The sequence below is a fragment of the Lissotriton vulgaris genome, chromosome 3_1 (assembly GCF_964263255.1).
Source record: "Lissotriton vulgaris chromosome 3_1, aLisVul1.2, whole genome shotgun sequence".
NCBI classification, from domain to species: Eukaryota; Metazoa; Chordata; class Amphibia; order Caudata; family Salamandridae; genus Lissotriton; species Lissotriton vulgaris.
The window spans coordinates 1,257,145,558-1,257,162,821 of record NC_141689.1 but is presented as its reverse complement, the minus strand read 5'-3'; the positions used below and the strand labels follow the sequence as shown (position 1 = coordinate 1,257,162,821).

The following is a 17,264-nucleotide window of genomic DNA, read 5'->3' as shown; positions in this document are numbered from 1 at the left end:
AAACCTGTCTTTTCCCGGTTCGCAAGGGCACCCCCGCCCCTACTCTAAGTAGGGAGATTAGATGGGAACCCGACTGCTTTAAGTACCTGGGGGTGTACGTCTATCACGAACCATCCGACCTTCTAGATGGGAACATTGCCCGCAGCACTCGAGCACTTCGAGGCTGTATGGACTTCTGGGCCACGCTACCGCTCTCGGTGGCAGGGCGGATCACTTTGCTTAAAATGGTGGCGCTTCCCCGGTTGTTATATTATTTCCGGACACTACCGATTTGGGTCCCACCGGCCACGTTTCGACTACTACGATCAATGATAGTCGGATTCCTCTGGGGCTCGGGCCGCCGACGGGTAGCCCTCAAGACCCTGATGAGGCCGAAGGATGAGGGTGGGCTTGCGGTGCCGGACTTTGAAAAGTATCATTTAGCGGCGCAGCTCCAGACCTTCACCCAGGAGATCGCCCGGGAATTCCGGGGCCCAGAAGACAGAAGGGGGACGGGTATGGCCAGGCATGTTCTCTCCTTCATAGCGCTGCGACAACGTTTGGCCCTACGGGACTTGTCGCTGGAGGAGCGGACCGTTCGCCTGTGTTGGAACCGAGCTCACGCCCGGGGCCATCTGAGAACACCGTATGCGCCCGAAATACCTTTGGGGATGCTGACGGCCTTGCCCCATGGCGGCGATTGGTCACGATTGGCGAACTGGGAGGACACCGGCTTACAGCTAATGGGGGACCTGTATGAGGACGGGGCGCTCTTGCCCTTTCGGGAGCTCATTGATCGCTTCGAGATCCCCCGTGGCGACTTTCTGCTGCACTCAGCCCTTGTCCGAGCGATCCAGGCGCACTGGAAAAGCGGGCAGGAGGAACCCACTTTATCTCCGGTGTGCCAATACGTGATGATGTCTGCGGGCACGGTGAAGGCGGTCACTTGCCTTTACGGCAGACTGATCAACGAGGGGCTGGCTCCCCTCACTACTTTGAGAAACCGCTGGGAGGAGGACATTGGCAAGGAGATCCCGGAGACGACCTGGTCCCAGCTGGTGCGGCGAGCCTGGAAGGGCACACGCCACGCCCGCTTTCAACTGGTCCACTATTACGTGCTCCATAGAGCATATCTGACCCCGGTGAAAATCAGGCGATATTTTGCTACGAATTCGGCGGACTGCCCCAGGTGCCCGGCCCAGGAGGCGGACCTTCTCCACATGCTGTGGGCCTGCCCGGGATTGTCATCCTACTGGGTAGAAGTGGGGAAGACCCTGGAGGAGGTGACGGGGAGGTCCTTATCGTTTGACGCGGCGGTGGGACTCCTGCACTGGTTCCCTCATACCCCCAAGAATAAAATATCCAGCAAATTCATCGACTTAGGGCTACTCCTGGCTAAACGAGAGGTGACCAGGAACTGGAAGGCACGAGTTGGTCCGACAGGAAGCCGATGGCACAGCGAACTCTTGAAGTGGGCGGCGGGGGAGAGCACGCTAAGATACCAGCTAGCTTGGAGGCAGCGTAATGAGAAGGCGCAGGAGGCAGCGTTGGAGTGGGAGACGTTAGTACAGGCCCTTAGGGATTATTGTGCCCCCAGCGACTCTGAAGGTGAGGAAGCGGCTCGCCCCATGTCCCGATAAACGATTACACTTTCAGACCTGTTGCTTTCCCCATGGGTCCCTTAGCAGATCCTGTTGCGGTTGTTACCGGGCGCTGATGGCGGGGTTGGGTAGGGTTTTCTTTGGTTTGTAGCGTTTTGAGGGTGGGGTTTTTCTTTCTGGGTTTATAGGCTTGTTTGGAAAAGCAGATGACGGACAGTGGATCATCCGGACCAGCTTCGACATCCTTCTGAGCCCCCATTGAATTTCGCCGCCCGACCCCAGGGTTGTGGGCCGACTGGCTGTGTAAGAAACTTACGGTGGGGGGACGGAGGGTTGTATCTCATTGATTTTGCTTGTGCTATAATGCTGGTCGATTATGTAACGATTTACTGATTCCTGCAATAAAAATATATTTAAAAAAAAAAAAAAAATGAGGGCACTCCCTGACAAACTCTGGGGGCCAATCCTTTTCAGCTAACAGAATTTCATAGCCTTTTGAGAGTTTATCCCAAAATAGACCCCTTATTTTCCTAGTCTTATCACCCTCTATACGCAATGTTATTTCGTATATCTTATGGGGCTCGCTAAGTCTGGTGTCGGCAGTTTCTACCTGAATGTATTCATTCGTGCCCACTGTCTCCTGATGACTCATCAGGATCTTGCGGGCTATGGTGATTTCTGCTGCACTGTCTAGCATTGTCTGTGCCCACTCCCCGTTTTTCAACTGTGTCCTCAGTATTCTCGGCATGTTCGATTACTCTAATACTGGCTACCTTCTTTTTTGGAAATTGAGATTTTTTACTTTGAGCAGGTTCCTTGTCTTTTGACTTGGTGTGCTCTCCTGGGTCTGACCGTCCTCTTCTTTCCGATTTCTGCAAAAAAGATCGAGAGGGACGTGTATCAATACTTTTATATCTATCAGGCTTCTTCAAATTATCCCTATTTCTAAGGTTGTATCTTTTCTCAGAGGGCTCCCTCTGGGGAGACTAGTGTTCTCGAGTCGGAGTTCTTTCCCTCCGTCGAGGAGACCTTCCTCTGGACTGGAAAACTTTTTCCTTGGGAGTGGATTGTTTATTTCCATCCCAACTCTTTTTAGGAGTGTTTGAATTATTTTTAATAAATAATTTTACTAACTCTCTATATGCCTTTGTTAATTCTCTTATTTTAACTAAGAGTTCTTCACTTGACATTTTATCAATGTCCGGATGTGGTGTGTAGCTGGCTAGAACCGGCCACGTTGTTCCTGGTCTACCTAGTGGACCGAGCCTGGTAATATGATCATTGTGTTTTAGGGCACCTTTAAACCAGAGCAGATGCTCTTGGTATTTTAATGGGATTTCAGTCTCCTTGAAAGGAGCGTACTCTTCCGGTGGATCCCCTATTTTGTAATAGTGGAACTCGTGTGTTGCAGCGTTTGCCGCTGGAAATTTTATCCATGAATAGAATACCTCTGTCTGCCAATATTCGTGTGCCTCTATCACGAAGACGACTGTGCCACCTTGTGTGGTCAGTCCATTTTCTATATGTTTTGACATTATAGATTTTCTTAAATGTGCCGGGATGATTATCGCACCCGGTTCAGTAGTCCCTGTATTATCAGGACCCTGCTGAGTCGCATTTACTGCGGCATCATCGTCTGACATTTTATTGTCAGGTAGGTTTTTGCAGAGCAGGTCTCCAAGGAGACAAAGATTAGGTGCACAATATTTTGGAACACTGTATCCTTCAACGTTGAATAAACCAGAGCTTTACATAGGAATCTCTTCCTACTAAGGTCGGGCGGATTTTAACCTTTCACCCACTCCAGACGTCTATTGGAGTATTTACGGGAGAAAGGGGTCTGTGTGAAAAATGCACAACTGAGTTACTCTAACGTCTTGCGTTAGTTTTATCGCCTTACCAAACGTTGGGCGCCATGTAGTGTAGTTCCTATTTTCCCAATAGGCCCTGCGCATTGGAATAACATAAACAGTAGTATGGACGTAGAAGTGCGGATCTTCCAGGTCTCCACTGACTATGCTAAACTTAATTGGGTTTGTTACCAACTAGCTCAGAGGTCACTGGAAAGTTTCTTCTCTGAATAGGAAGTGATCAGCTTCCCTGGTACAGACAAGAAGGGATTCAGTTTTCCAACAACCGCATAAACATGACAACTTTGCTCCTTAGAATAAGAGTCAATCTCTAGAGTCGTGTGAAACAAGAGACAGTTATTTTACTCAGTCAGTTTTGTGCAGATTACTTTCACCAATATGCAGGGAATAGAGAGACGGGGCGCTTTCAATAAAAAGGTGTTATTTATTGAACAGTCTTTCTTCTCGTGCAAGAGAAATGAATTGCCACAATTGCAAGACTAGTTATTATAAAAAGTGCGTGCAGTAAAATGAGGATTGCAAAATAATACTGTAAAAGCATTGATATGGTTTCTTAGCCATACAATGGTTTAAAATGAATAAAACATATATACATTCATATATACATTTAGCTAACGTACTCAACTGGTGCTTCTAACTACGCCTACCCCAGTGTACCTGACCTAAGCCTAATACTTGGGAGGGGAGTAAGTAAGTAGCTTTAGTTAAGTTGGTTCTGCCAAGGTTTGCTTCAGGAATTCTCTCTAAGGGTTTAGTCAACACCATACCTCTGAAATAGAATGTTGGAGGTCTTGTATCTTCTTCCAGGACTCGATATCCCAGTCACTCGCAAGAGTAGGCTGGAAACGCCGGAGCTGGATTTTCTCAGCAAGAGAAAAGACAGCGTCTCTCTCAGCGCGTCGAGGAAGAGGAGGAGGGGCAGCGTCCGTGGGCAGCTTGCATCTGCTAGGCTCTTCAGGGGACAGCTGTTCTGCTCCTATGTGCACCACACCATCGCTATCATCGATGTCATTGAGGCAGCGATAGCATCAGTAAGATCAGCAGTGTTTGCTTAAGGCAACGTTGGTAATATTTATACCTGAAAGGTGCCTTGTTTGATGTAAGTTTATGGACATAAGACGTCAATAAAGATGTCACTAGGAAGTGATCGTCTCTCAGTGCTCATTAGAGTTCTATTACTAATCAAAACATAGCAAGCGGGGACTTCCCAGGTTGCTGAGTTTTATCTTGTTGAAGAACTCGGAGTGTAATCTAGGAATCTTAGATAGTGGCTTCTGCTGTGTCATTTGCTCTAATGAGCTGCAGAGGAAGCTGCAGAGGAATTGATTCTGAAATGCGGCTCTGAACGTGTGAGGCCAGAGACGGGTTTCTGAATATTGCTCTTGATCGTTTATGCCATTATAGGGGAATAAATGAATTATAGCCGTATAGGGGCATAAGGTCACAGTATTGATCGGGGTCCTAGATTAGAACCCGAAGTTGCCGGCTGGTAACACTGAGCACAGGTCAACTTTGCGGAACACTAAAAGGGGATTTTATTGTCTTATCCTTCAGGACTTCAGAATTTGCCCGCTTAATACTGGACAGCGCGGGCAAAGCACCAGCTAGACTAGATGAGGCGGTTCTATTACCCTTGGGGTATTTTTACCCGCTATCACATTGTCGCCCATTTATTCATCCATGGCATATGTCTAGGGGGATGGAGTATACTCATGGAGGCCAGCCAGCGTACACAGTCCCAATCAGTAATTGTTACAACATTTTCAACATGATGGAAGATACTGATTGACTACGAAATGAGAGGAATTACAGTTGCCCTATTAAGGGACAAAAAGTCAGTGGATAGATAGGGTGCGGATGAGAACACAAGTGAATAGACCCCGCACTCTACTAGAGGAGCCAACTCTTAAACCCCCTATGAAGCCCAGGGTATGGGCAATGGGCTCCTTTCTGGGGACCAACACATAGTTAGCTCAGATCAGCAGCAAGGGGCTCAGACTTCCTTACAAGCATTGCTTAACATACGGCCAGAATCAAAGCAGTAGAGAAGATGTGAAGCTGATAGTCTTACAGTTATAGGGGCAGCCAGTATCCCTGCCACTAGCAAAATCACTGGCTGTATTCTTGTATCATGGAACATTGCAGGTTTACGAGCTGAGTTTAGTAATCCCTTGTGGTTAGAATATATTACAAAATATGACATTATCTGTCTTCAAGAAACATGGTTGAAGGACCCCATTCATATGAATGGATACAGAACATTTAACACCCAAGTAATAGGGGGTCTGCATGGCAGGGCCAAAGAGGGGCTCTGTATATATGTTTCCACGAGTTAAACTTTGTTAAAACCGAATCTAAGCTTGAGTCCCCTTATTATCAAGTACTAACGTTGTATTTAACTGCTTCTCATTCTATGACTCTGGGTAACCTTTATAATAACATTCCACCTGATAGCGCCTCTAGGATGGTTGATTCATTGCATAAAGAATTAAGAATTATGCGTAATGCAAAGGGTACTGAAAATATGCTCATTATGTGTGAGGATTTTAATTTTGCCTTGTGCTCTTATTAGGATGAAAGGATATGTGGCTTTAATGAGGAAGAAGGCACACATGGTACTCATTTGTGTCACTCTAGTGCAGGGGAATTTTTTAATGAATTGGTATTTAACTTAGATTTAGGTTTTGCCAACTGCCAACGCATCAAACCTATTCGGATGCCGCACTTTTAATGATCGAGGCCTTAGCTCAACAATAGATTACATTTTGGTGTCAAATATGTGTGCCTCTAGACTACTCACCTTTTTAGTGGATACGAACCCAGTGAGTGATCATTACCCTTTATGTATTACGGTCAAACTACCCGCGAGTAGTCTGAGAAGTGATAATCAGGTGGTAGTTGAGGCCTTAGCTAACTTAAAACTTGACAAAATTAATGGGTATACCCTTCGATGGAATATGATGGACCCTGAGATAGTCAATACATTATTAATCACAAGGTGCAGATCTGCTTTCAACACCAGTCTGAATGAACTAGCTTCCCCTGAGAGCATTCTATCCTCTTTCCAAGTTGTAGCAGCCGCGGTTAGGGATATAAGGTTCAAACAAGGTGGTAAAAAGCAAGTCCCCAAGTGATGGTTTGACTCAAAGTGCACTCGTGCACATTCTCACCTGAAACAGGAGCTCCGTAATATCCTAAGGAATAGTACTAAAATCAAAGAAGCCAGAAGGAATTATAAATCAGCACTTTTAGCAGTCCTCCCGAAGTGTTCTTTACAAACAATAAAAAGACCTAAAGTCGCTCCATGGTACTCTCCTGCCCTCAGGTTGTTGAAACAAGCCTGTCGGAAAGCAGAGAGAGCATGGAGGAAAGATCGCTCTCAACTTAAGAGTTCAGAGTACAGATCAGCTATAAGGCACTATAGGAGCCAGATAAAACTCGCCCAGGCTGACTTTTATGAAACCAAAATTAGCTTGGCAGCCAACTCCCCGAGGGAAATTTTTAAAATCGCAAAATCTTTGATATCCCCTCCACCTGAAAGACCACCTTCAGAGGGTTCACAGGCTCGCTGTGAGGATCTCGCCACCTTCTTCTCTCAGAAGATTCAGGCAATTTACTCCCAACTTGCGACAAATGGCAATGGCATATTCTCCCCCTCCATCTCGGACCCAGACGCGCATGTACCATGCTCTCTGGTCATGTTTCCGCTCCTGGATTCTAATGCCTTAGATACTCTGGTCCAGAAAGTCACCTCAGGCTCACCTAATGACCCAGCCCCACCCCAGACCCTAGTGAAAGTAATGGACGCCATTCGCTCATCCATGTTGGAGGTTCTGAATACCTCCATTACCTCCAACTCTATCCCTTCTACGTGGAAATGTGCGTTGGTTAGGACTTTGCTGAAAAAGCCGAACTTGGATTCCAGCAATCTATCCAACTTCCGCCCTATCTCGCTACTCCCGTGGATGAGTAAGTTGTTGGAGAAGCATATCAATAAAACATTAGGGGACTATCTGGAGTCCAATAAACTTCTACAGGTCTCCCAAACAGGGTTTCGTCCTCAGCATGGCACTGAGACCGCACTCCAGGCGGTCACAGAGGCTGCAAGAACAATAATGGACCAAGGTGGAAAAACTGCCATCATACTGCTGGACCTGAGTGCCGCGTTCAACACCGTTAACTATGCCACATTACTACACCGTTTGAAGGGCATGGGGGTGTCGGGCGCGGCCCTGAAGTGGCTGACTTCTTTTTTAGAGGAACGCTTTTTTCAAGTATTTGAAGGCGAGGTGGTTTCATCTAAGCATCCGCTCAGCTGTGGGGTTCCTCAGGGCTCCTCCCTGAGCCCCACACTATTTAATGTTTATATGCAGCCTCTAGAGAAGATAGTCCTCCCTTTCGGTGTGCGGATTGTCACCTACGCTGACGACACCCAACTTGTGGTCTCTTTAGACCACAAGGAGGGCTCGTCCAACACCCTGGGTCCGTGTCTAGAGGCTGTTGCTGAGTGGATGCAACTCTCCCATCTCAAACTTAATGGGGAGAAGACCGAGATCATGTTACTAGGCAATCCCTCTCCTACTTCCTTGCCGCTGAATTGGCCTTCATGTCTCGGTGCTCCTCCTCCTCCAAAAGACCAGATAAAGAGCTTAGGAATCTGGCTGGATAGAGCACTGGATTTCTCTGTCCAAGCCACAAAAACAGCCTCAGTTTGCGTGGGGTTGATGAAAATGCTCAGGAAAGTGCTCCCCCTACTTCCATTCCAGGCGAGAAGGGTCATGGTTCAGGCCCTGATACTCTCTCGCCTGGATTATGGAAATGTTTTATATCTAGGTGCTCCGTCAACAGTGACAAAAAAACTCCAAGTCACTCAAAACTGTGCCGCGCGCTTACTGTTTAACATCCCTCGTTGGCAGTCAGCGAGAACTGCCCTAAAAGAGCTCCATTGGCTCCCAGTGTCTGCCAGAACACTGTTTAAGGCCATGTGAATTCTGCACAAATCTTTTCATCAAACTGGCCCGGCAGTGCTGCACCCCTTAGTATCGCCCTATGTGCCACATAGAACTCTACGCTCGGCCTCTTTGCACCTGGCAACTACGACAAAAATCAAGAAAGCCCGTTGGGGTGGCCGTTCATTCACCTGTTTAGCGGCAAATGCATGGAATTCACTGCCTCTACCCCTTAGACAGAACGACAACCTGATGTCATTTAGGAAAGACTTAAAAACTTACCTTTTCTCAAAAGCGCACTAACTCTGCCCGCAGCCTTATACAGTAATCAATCATAAGCGCTGTGAGGCCTCCGGGTAGTTATGCGCTATATAAGTGGAATTTTTCATTTCATTTCATTTCATTTTAGAGAGGAAGGACGCTCTCAGAAAAGAAACCTGGAAGCTGCTTACCTCTGCCGTACAAATGAAAGATAGCGCCGCCTTCTGAAAAATATATAACGGTCCTTGTTCCATTAACAATCATGATACTGATAGTGTAAGCCCTTCTTGTCAACCACTGGACCTATACTTTAGTATTAGCGAAGTAAACAGGACACTCGCGCTAAGTGCAGGTGGGAAAGCTTCTGGTCCCGATGGGATACCGGTGGACTTGTACAAGTCCAATGTCACCTTATGGGCCCCTATCATCACACAAATAATCAACACTAGTTATAAGGCTACTTTCCCATTAACCTGGGTGGAATCCACCATTGTTCCCATATTTAAGAAGGGAGACCGCCAGGACCCGACCTGCTACAGGCCCATTTCCCTATTGGACTCCATAGCCAAGGTTGCAGGACGCATCGTCTTGGAACGCCTGCAGCTCTGGGCAGAGGAAAACGTAATCCTATCTGACATCCAATATGGTTTCCGTGAAGGACTAGGGTCTGTGGAGCAGAGTTTAAACCTAGCGATCCTTATGGGAATGTATGTCAGGGCCAAAAAGGGAAACCTGTACTTAGTTTTCGTTGATCTCACAGTGGCCTTTCTCTGCGTGAGGCACGCAAAGCTTTGGGAGACTCTGGAATCACTTGGGATCGCCAAAAATATTATTTATTTTATTCGCCGCCTTTACAATGGAGCTAAAACACGTGTGCGATTTGGTGTAGGTGGTGAGCGTACTGCCTATTTTCCAATTGGAAGGGGAGTTAGGCAAGGCTGTGTCCTAGCCCCCTTCCTTTTTAATCTTTAAACCAATGGGTTAGGTCAGGCCCTCCTTAAAGACATTAATGATTTTCCCCAAGTAGGTAATCGCCCCATCCCAGCATTACTCTATGCGGATGATGCTGTAATCATGTCCTGTACCCAAATTGGCCTACAAAAGACCCTAAATACCTTTTTTAACTTCATGGAGGAGCTGGATCTTAAGATTAACATCTCTAAAACTTTTGTAATGAGATGTGGTAAGAAATGCAGGGACATTTTTGTGGAGGGAAAACCAATAGCGTCAACTAATAGTTTTTCTTATCTAAGCATTTTGTTTTAGTCACAATGACACCTGGGCCCAAGCCGTGGTAGCAAAAAAGCTGGCCTTAATAAGATCAAAAACTGCTTTAGCCAGTTTCACAAAAAAACTTGGGACGTAAACCGCCTTTGGAACTTTAAAAAATTTACAAAGCAAAATGTGTTCAAATCATTACCTATGGAGCTCGGATCTGGGGTTTTGTTAACACAAACTCAATACAATAAGTGGAGAATTATTTAATTAAATACATTTTGTCAGCATCCTCTAGTACCTCAACCTATATCTGGCATGCCGAGTTGGGTCTCTCACACATATCAGACCTCATTAAAATGGAACCAATCCTTCTTTGGCAGAGGATTTGGTTAAGGGGTGAGACCAAACTTAATAGGGACCTACAACAGGACAGCTTGAGGCTGGAGGGTGCACTAAGGATACCGTGGATCAAGTTTATCCAAGACTTTACAAAAGACATGGGTAACCCGGAATACTTCACTAATCCCAGCACTATCGCCCTGGTTTCAAGGAAAAATCTTAGAAAGGAGGTTCTCTATTTCCTGGAAAGTAAAAGACTATCTGGAGAAGTTTGTAAACCTAGTGTTTTGAACCACCAGATGGTCCTTACAACTTTTAGTTTGCAGCCATATTTAGCTTTCGTGCCAGCTGGCTTTGATAGGTTCTTACTATTTAGATTCAGATTGGGGAGAATACATAGAATCGTCTCTTTCCCCAAGATGAATGATTGGGCAAGTGAGTTACAATTCTGCCCATGTAATAACCTGTCGCCTCAATTATCTATGCACTTAGTCCTATTTTGTAAATTTTACACGGAGGCAAGAAAGTTTTGGATAATCCCGATTTTGCATAACTGGAACTTGAGACAATGTTGACCTGCTTTTATTAAGCTCCAGTTTTTAGAAAACGAACATGTTGCTTGGAGATTATCCATGTTTTTAAAAAATATTCTCCACCATAGAACTAGCATTGTTATTTAGGATTGTGGAGGAGGCCCTTTGCAAACATGTTCTTGATAAATTTTCATCTGTTTTAATTTGTGTAAATATTTATGTAATGTACTTCAATATGGATTTACTACATATGCAAATTATTATTTTTTTACTACACAGATGATCATTTTTTTACTATGTTTATCTCTCTGCTACATGTACTTTTTTATGATTGTTATACCACAATCAATATAAAGCTTTGTTCTGATTCTGAAGTAGTGGAGGTGCTGTGTTGGTTACGTTTTCTTCACTCTCATATCGTTCTTCCAATGTTGGTTGTTACCAAATGTATTTTTTCTCTGATCCTTCCAGAGCCCGGTCTACTCCACTTGTTCCCCTCTTCTCATATCTCTCAGTAAACATGCGTTTTTCTCCTTTTCTCATGCAGGTCCCTCCCCTCCCCTGATGGATTTGTCTCTGTTCAACATTGTTCATTTATCCAAATGTCCATGTTTTGCTTGGTTGCGCTGTCGTCTTAATGTATGGTAAGTCCTGGTTGTGCCGTGTTGGTTACGTTTTCTTCATTCTCACATTCTTCCTATGTTTGTTGTTATCAAATGTATTTTTTCTCTGTGTTTCTTCCAGAGTGATGTCTACTCCTCTCGTTATCCCCCTCTCATTATTATTGTCTTTTTTTACTTGATACTCATGGCGAAAGCCCTTTGGCTATTTGTCATAGTTATAGTTAGTTATAGATATATATAGCGCTGAATCACCCATGAGGGTATCTCGGCGCTTAGGCTGTGGAACCCTTCCTGGTTCTCCCTGTGAGGGGCAGAGTCAGGCATCCCAGCGCTGGTGGGGCCGTTGTGGAGATTAAGCAAGCTATTGCCCAGAGTTGCAGCGTGGGGCCCATGATTAGAGAAGGCGCCGAAGCGAGAATTATCGAGTCCGCGGACATTGATCCTAGACCCGGCCGCGTCGGGAATTGAACCCTGGTCCCGGGCCTGATCTCTGCTTCAGGGTCTGCCGCCTCTAACCAGTGAACCACAATTCTCCACACTTCTCCTCATCCCTCTACTCTGTATACACCAGAGGCTGTGTTCTCTTGCTCTTCTCCTTTCATTCATCTTTTTCTTGACTTTCTTTTCCACTTTTATTCGATTCTATATTCCAATACTATTCAGCAAACCTTTTTTTTCTTCAAAAAAGCTCTTTTAGTTCTTCCTGTTGTCCACTCAGTCCAAGTGATGTGGATGATTATGTTGACCTTTTCCACTTCTTTCTATTTTTTCATCTGCATTTCTCTTCTTCTTTTTGTCCTATTCTGATGTATATTGGTAGTCATGCGTGCTCAAACTTCTACCGCTTTTTTGTCATATTTGTTATGGTGGGTTGTGACATCTACTTTTTACAGTTTCATAATGAACTTCTTCTTATTACATTATTATATATTGCTTCAATGAATGGTTTGCATATTGTCTCATGGATTGTTAAGGGTCTTTGTAACCCAGTCAAGAAGCAAAAAGTGTCACATTTATCAACGTTAAAATGTCATGTGGCCTTTTTACAGGAGACACACCTTAGGGAGCAAGATATATTCTCTTTATGCAGACACTGGGTTGGGAGTGTTTTCGCCTCTCCAGCCATGAATAATCACAATGGTGTTATAATATTATTTCATAAATCTTTATGTACACAATTGTTACCAGAAGTTAAGGATGATAACAGGAGATGGCTTCTGTTGAACCTTAAGATTCATGATACCCAATTGTCGATATGCAATGTTTATGGTCCTAATGGTACAGATTTAAAATGTTGGAATGAATTTTCAATTATCCTTTCGTCCCATGCAACAGAAAATCTTATAGTGGGTTGTGACTGTAATCAACTGATGAACCCTTTTCTCGATCGTAAATCTCAAACTAGGTTTGTTCAAAATAAAATTCACAGGGCCTTTCATAAAGCTATATCTTCTAAGGGGGTGGTGTACATATGGAGAATATCACACCCAGATGTTTTAGAGTTCTCCTTTTTCTCCTCGGTACATAATTCTCACTCTAGGTTAGATTACATATATATAACACAACCCACTCTTCAATTCTTGACACATGCCGAGATAGGTTCCATCCTTATTTCTGACCACGCCCCTGTAATAATAGATTTGGACTATCCCACTCCTATATCACCTTCACCCAGATGGAGATTTAATAATGCTCTTCTACTTGACAACCAATTCACTGAGCAATTTGCATTGTTTTTACAGGAGTTTTTCGAGAACAATCTTCCCTCGGACTCGTAGATTAATTTTATTTGGGATGCATTTAAGGCCATCGGCTAAGAGGGTTTGTAATAAACTTTGTTGCGAATGATAAGAGGAAGGCACTTGGAGATTTAACGCTACTCTTAAAACAAATTAAGAACCTAGAACATGAATATTTCTCATCAAATCACTCAGATGCCCTTTCTAAGCTCATTGAAGCGAAACTGCAATATAATACACAGTCACTGAAAGATTCCGCTATCATAAGATCAAACACATCCTAGAGGCAACAATAAAATTGTTGTTTTTGCATTTGTCACCCCGAGTGGGATGGGTATGCTCAGACGTGAGGCCCATGCTCTCCACACCACTGGAGTCAAGCTATCCTGGCATATGGCCATGCCTGAACTGGGGTGGTGTGGATTGCAAAAAAAATGGATTTAGGCCCAGATCTCTGTACTGGGGTGAATGTATGACATTGTATTGCATTCTGTCCATCAATTGTTATTTTTGCATTTGTCACCCAGAGTATGATGGGTATGCTCAGACGTGAGTCCAATGCTCTCCACACCACTGGAGTCAAGCTATCCTGGCTGAAGATGGCTGATAGCCAGAAACCGGTGCTAGGATGCTTGATTCCGGTCCAGGAAAGACATGGCTTGGCAGTTCGGGCTGGACTGTTCCTATGAGGCACAGGGTCAAGGCTGATTTGCATATGGCCATGTCTGAACTGGGGTGCTGTGGAGTGCAAAAAAACAATGGATTTAGGCACAGATCTTTGTACTGGGGTGAATGTATAACATTGTTCTGCATTACGTCCATCAATTGTTGTTTTTGCATTCGTCACCCCGAGTGGGATGGGTATGCTCAGACGTGAGTCCCACGCTCTCCACACCACTGGAGTCAATCTATCCTGACTGAAGACGGCTGATAGCCAGAAACCGGTCCTAGGATGCTTGATTCCGGTCCAGGAAAGACATGGCTTGGCAGTTCGGGCTAGACTGTTCCCATGAGGCACAGGGTCAAGGCTGATTTGCATATGGCCATGTCTGAACTGGGGTGGTGTGGAGTGCAAAAAAACGATGGATTTAGGCCCAGATCTCTGTACCGGGGTGAATGTATGACATTGTTCTGCATTCTGTCCATCAATTGTTGTTTTTGCATTTGTCACCCCGAGTGGGATGGGTATGCTCAGACGTGAGTCCCATGCTCTCCACACCACTGGAGTCAAACTATCCTGGCTGAAGGCGGCTGATAGCCAGAAACCGGTCCTAGGATGCTTGATTCCCGTCCAGGAAAGACATGGCTTGGCAGTTCGGGCTGGACTGTTTCCATGAGGCCCAGGGTCAAGGCTTATTAGCACATGACCATGTCTGAACTGGGGTGGCGTGGAGTGCAAAAAAATAATGGGTTTAGGCCCAGATCTCTGTACTGGGGTGAATGTATGACATTGTATTGCATTCTGTCCATCAATTGTTGTTTTTGCACTCTCCACCACCAAGGCTTCCGAATGTTGTAAAGATATGGATATGGCTATGGTGCGGAAAAACAGTATTTGTCCACAGAGGTTGCCCCAAAAAATGGATGCGATTGTGGGGCGGCTGGAACACTTATAGGGGGGATATATGTACGATGCCAGTAATAAATCAAAAAATAGAAACCGAGCAGTGAGATCTGGATACAACTGTATATACTTATGTGGACTTGAGAACTGTGAACATATTATGTACTCTAACATTGATGTAAATGGAAGTGTTTTATACTGTTAAATCAATACTGGGATATATGGAAATTGGAGGTCTAATTGGGCCACCGAATTTTGATAAACCAAAAATATATGCATATACATATATATATGCAGGTAAGTCTCTCCCCCAAAAAGAAAAGAGAAGCGGCAACCACGAGGGGAAATGTAAGGAGGGGCTTTATTAAAAAAGAAAACAGCAGTCTGGTGGCGGCGAATGCATTTCGGCGCATTTGCCTTCCTCAGCGCCCAACACCTGACAAAGTCTCGAACAGCCAGCCAGCCGCTCGTTGATAAAGGCGCCATTCCGCTCCTCCCCGGGTGTTGGCAATCATTAACGCTCACAGGAAAGGAGGGTGCCTGAGCCACAGGCTTATACTGGGAAACTGAGTATCATGCCCAATCACCTTCTGCCCAACCGGGATGATTATTTTAAATGATGGAATGTCAGCGCACTTGCTTTAATGAATTGCCGAGTTTTCAGGCATACCAGGACTACCGTTACCAGCATGCCCGTGGTAACGCCCACATGGGCGGGACTCTTGAATAATAAATTGCTGTTCACAACGTTCAAAGCTTACCTCTCATCATTTGCAGGTGAACAAGAGCTTTATTAACTCGAAACGCGTATGGCTGTTGTGAAGGATTTCGACATGGTGACCCTTCCTTGTGTGGTGGCTTCACAAGGGCAACCTTGGTGGATGAAATTTTAAGCGGAGCCGCGTTGAGGGAAGGCAGGCGAATGGCCAGTGCAGTAACCGTCTTTTATGAGCAGGAAGGAAGGATCCCCAATATACGCTTAGGCTCATGAGGTCTTACACTTTAGAACTCTAAGTTCTTTCGCCAACTGGGCGCAATTGCATTCGCTAACACTAAAAACATTGTTAGGAACATTACACATTGTGGTAATTTTGTAAATTTTTTAATAATACACTTTTACATTCTGCATGTGAGTAAGTGGAGGGTAAGTGCATAACCCTTGTCCTGAAGAAGGAGGCTGTGACCTCCGAAACATGTTGACACTTTTACAGTGGTTTTCGATACCTTAACTCGTATCTACTTAACCACGCCCTGCACTTCTTTTAATAATACCAGCCGGGGATTAAATTTAAATCTTTTTTCCTCCCACGTGCCAGGTATTTTTTAACCTTTCACTTTTTTCACCTCACCTCACTCACACCTTGGTTCTATATACACACACCCCCCCACACATAGTTCACTTCAAAGTGCTCCTGCGTATCCGCGAGTCGTAGCACGCCGCATCCCGTAGAGGGGTGCGAAGGCCCCGATGATGAAGCATGACACCAAGGGGCCTGTTGGTGTGTGAGGGGCATTTAAACAACACTGTGTGTCTCCCCATCACTTCAGGGATCACTACCACCTTGAGTGGATTCCACTTTGTTTATTTATACATTTAGGGAGACTGAATCCACTGACTCTCTCTCTCCCCCCTTCTGTTAAAGCCCTGGACTTTGAGACATCGGTGGATGGGGGTTGGCTGCCAGCTAGGGCGAACGGCATCGAGGGGGGGGGGGGGGCGACTCCCTCAGAAACGGGCCGTATACACTCGACGGTCGAGTCGGACTGCGGGAGCCCAGTGGACCGGGAGAACTAGGGGGCTCCCGTCCTCCCCCCCCCCCCCTTCCAAGGCCTCCGGCTTCCCCCCCCCCTGGCGGATGCGTGTGTTGCTGCCGAGGGTGGTGACTTGGCCAATGCAGTGCCCCTCACTCGGGGCGGAACTGAAGCCTGGGCCCCGCTGGTGGACTGGGCGACGACGGTTTAAACAGCTGAGGGGAGCTCAGCTTATCTCCCACCGGCCTTGGAGCTGGAAGGGTGCGCGAGCCTCTATGACCTCGTGATGAAGGCCCTTACCAGGGGACACTCAACTTCTAAGACTGTGGCCGGGTGTTTGTCCAGCACTGGGGGACATACTATTGCAACTGGTGCTGATGGATGGGGGTGTTGCAACGCGCATAGCCACACTGATATCCTTGCAATTGAGACTGATCTTGAAAGAGCAGGAATGATTCTATCGGAGGTCCCCGACCGGAGTGGAGAAGGCGACTGCCAGGCGCCCCGGCGGCCAGTTGGGTCCCTATACTCGAGCCCGTAGATCAACATGACGAGGGGCGGCAATAGTTGAGGCACTACGAAACAGGGCCCCATAGACAAATTTACAGGGCCGAGCGGCGGGGCGGGGGCTTCCGGAGGCCAGCAAGGACGGGGACCAGAGAATGCGGCCCTTATGGCAGCTATAACGCAATCTAGAGACATGCTAGATGCAAAGATTGGGGCAGTTGGGGCCAATGTCACATTGCTCCGTCAGGATTTGCGTAATGCTGTGGCCCGCATAACTGAAACTGAGACCAGAATCACGGGAGTGGAGGATGATGTGGCGAATCTCAAG

The 17,264-nt window shown here is 46.0% G+C and overlaps 1 long non-coding RNA gene across 1 annotated transcript in view; it reads left to right on the top strand.

Annotated features, from left to right (window-relative positions):
• LOC147727770 (uncharacterized) overlaps window positions 1-17,264 on the top strand; it is a 95,607-nt gene that overhangs the window by 63,550 nt on the left and 14,793 nt on the right. The window contains exon 2 of the long non-coding RNA XR_015309507.1: window positions 11,299-11,395. This is a non-coding gene — a long non-coding RNA (uncharacterized LOC147727770). The remainder of the gene's footprint in view (window positions 1-11,298; window positions 11,396-17,264) is intronic.